Raw genomic sequence first — 3,127 nt, 5'->3', positions numbered from 1 at the left:
AATCTATCTTTCATTACCAATCAAATAATAAAGTGTTGTAGAAATAATGCAAAGTCGTGCAATTTGGTCTAGATGTTGTGAAGCCAAAGGCTGTTCAATCCGTATACGTCTAGTTTGGCAAATGATGTATGTTCTTGCTTAGGATAAACATGAAGTTAATAGAACTGAAAAGCATCAGAGTAAGTTACATCTTGAGCTTACACCAAGGTCCAAGACAACACCACAAACCCTCCTGCAAACATAATAAGACTCATTTTAATAGAGAGCACAGTAGCGAACTATCCTAATTTGATCAATTTCTAATAATAAAAAGATTAGTAATGGCTTTTGTGCCCTATGTGCACGCACAATAGGTGTGGTAGTGTTCATGGAGCGCTCGTCCTACGTAGGGAGCTTCTCCTTGTCTACAGTATGGCAGTACATACATAAACAGGAAGTCAACTACATAAACAGGAAGTCATTTATGTGACCTTCAATTTTTCTCATGACGGTGCTTTTAAAACAAATTCGTCCTTTAATGCAAGGGTAACTACAGTTTCTAAGTGTACCACACAGACTCTCTCTAGATCATGTCATAATGAAAAGAAAAAGAAGGGTAGTCATCTCCAGAACAAACCATGATACAACCAAGTTCATAAATTGAACCAACCACCTCTGATGCAAGCCGAAGTTACATGATACAACTATGATACAACTACTACAAATTGGTCGCAATGGAAGTGTGCACATTAGTTACTAAAAATTTCCCAACCCAATACAACGTTATTTTTGGAAATTTCTAAAATAATTTCAAAAAACAGTTCAGAAAAATAAATTTGTTCATAGAAAAATTAAGAAAGTTACCAAATTGCACGTATAATGAAGTTTTAACGTTGAAGTTGCACCGTGAAGCTTTATAATTTCCAAGGATGCAACAACCTATATGATCTACCATTCCTGAACTACACATAGGATATGAATTCAAAAAACAACAACCTGATTTTAGGCTAAAGTTCACATTTTGATCATAATATTGAAGTTGATTACTGTAAACAAACATTAAGAAATCAATTACAAATAGGATGAATGAACATAAATGATAAAAACTGAACATCACCCAAAAACAAAAGAAAAAACAATCATTTAGAACTAAAATAAACAATATTGACAGTGAATAAGTGATCAGAAAAGCAAATTCGAAACTGAAAATCTAAAAAAACTGACAACTGCTGATCTCCCTGTACATCATGTGGATTCTCCCTTCCATTTCAAAACAATCGAATCAAAGATTCGACAAATACAAAACGATCCAGTATCTCATAATTATCAAAAAAGAAAAGAAAATGATAACAGATAAAATGATAGAAACTACTTACAGATCCTAACCGAAACTATGAGAAACAAACAATCTGAACGAAAAAATGATTGAATCGCCTCTCTTAAACTTCGATTTTGATGACGATCCGATATTTTTTTACATTCACGATATCCGATGATAATGTATGAAAATGAAATTTATTCGGATTCACAAACTGAAACTTGAGTTTTAAGATAACGTAATCCTTATTTTCTTTGCCGTTTAGACTAATAGCGTAACGATTTGCAGTTTTGGCATATCTTGGGAAGTTATAAGAACAACTGGTATAAAAGACACCTAAGCAAAATGGGGCGAAACAAAAGGAGGTTGCTTTGCGTCCGTTCAATCTGGACTGAGCGGTTTTCAATTTTCTAGGATTTGTGTTTTTGGAAACACAAAGGACGGTGGATAAGTCTATACCTATGGAAACGGACGGAGGAAACCTTCCCTTTGTTGGACTACAAAATCACCACCACTATTTGTCTTTCCAAGACTCCATCCCGGCCTTTCTTTGATTCATTGGTCAACAATAAAGTAATTCTCCTTGCAGCACTACACCTAGACAATGCGACATATAGCTGACCATGGCTAAATACTGGAGTACGTAAATCAATGCCCACATACTTCACCGATTGTCCCTGTGATTTATTAATAGTCGTTGCATATATGGGAAATTGACGTCTTTCCATTTGTAGGGTACATTTTCTTCACCACGTTTGAGAATGTAAAAGTGTTTATGAGGAGCATGTGTCGCCAATGAGGAGCACGTACAACAATCTGAGTATAAGCAATTCATTAGTTCTGTGCATTTCATAAATAATTGCATTGCCGCAGTCTTAGCAAATTCGCTTCAATTGATAGAAAAAAAATTTAATGGGAATGATATGAGTAGTACCTTATGTTTTTATTTCCATTGAGGCCCATAGTGCAAACTAAGATAAATTCTGTCTCCCATTTGCCGGTCTTTCTACAAAAATTTGTAACTTTGTGTACATAAAAAACAAAATTACTGGTAAGAATGTTTGAAAATGTGATATCGTTTACCTCGGGAGTAGCAACGTATTTTTCCTTCCCCAAATCAGTCACAATCAGTCGGTCCTCAATCGGCTTTTATCATCAAATCATTGAAAATAGATCACATTTCATGGAAAATAAAATAAAATAAAACTGATAGAAAACATAAGATGAACAAACCTTCATATCATGGAAGTCAATCAGAACACCATTCCTTGCTAAATGTTTAATCTTGTGAAATCGAGAGTTTCCGTTAATATGACAGTCAGAAAGCTAAAATGGTAGACATCTAAAAATATGATTATTGGATTTTCTTACCGCGTAATCTAAGTCACGATCCATCTGTTACAGCAATTAAAAAGTGTGAGACACTAAGAAGTAGGTATTAATCATTGTTGAACTAACCGTGTGCCAATGAATTAGCATACCTCGCCATATATAGATAAACATGGATAATTTGTGTCCAAGAACAAACCATTAGTTGTTGTTCGCTGCACCACACTTTTTTTGGCCTGAAAACTCAGCCACAGACTTTCAAATTTCAATAGCCTAAACCAAATTAAGATATGATCAGAATCAACAATACAATCTTTGAAAAGTACTTTTGATGTATTCTTCCTTGTTTTCGTTCCTTTCGTTTTTGATGTGCGAATATTTTCTACTTGCATGGCTGCATCCCATCTTTGTTTTTGCATTTTCTCTTTGTTTAACTGAATTAGCTTTGTTACAAACTCACCTGTAGTTGAGGATGTAGTTGAGGATGGTATTCCAAATTCC

At 34.5% G+C, this 3,127-nt stretch overlaps 1 long non-coding RNA gene across 1 annotated transcript; it reads right to left on the bottom strand.

Annotated features, from left to right (window-relative positions):
• Nucleotides 1-1,275: 1,275 nt before the first annotated feature.
• On the bottom strand, nt 1,276-2,298 carry LOC113285547. The gene is made up of 2 exons (XR_003328724.1): nt 2,232-2,298; nt 1,276-2,113 (listed from the first exon to the last, which is right to left on the bottom strand). It is a non-coding gene; the product is annotated as an uncharacterized LOC113285547 (long non-coding RNA).
• Nucleotides 2,299-3,127: the final 829 nt, after the last annotated feature.

This window comes from Papaver somniferum, chromosome 6, assembly GCF_003573695.1.
Source record: "Papaver somniferum cultivar HN1 chromosome 6, ASM357369v1, whole genome shotgun sequence".
In the NCBI taxonomy this organism is placed as follows: Eukaryota; Viridiplantae; Streptophyta; class Magnoliopsida; order Ranunculales; family Papaveraceae; genus Papaver; species Papaver somniferum.
Note: the sequence above shows the minus strand (reverse complement) of the source record. Positions and strands in the feature narration are given on the sequence as shown.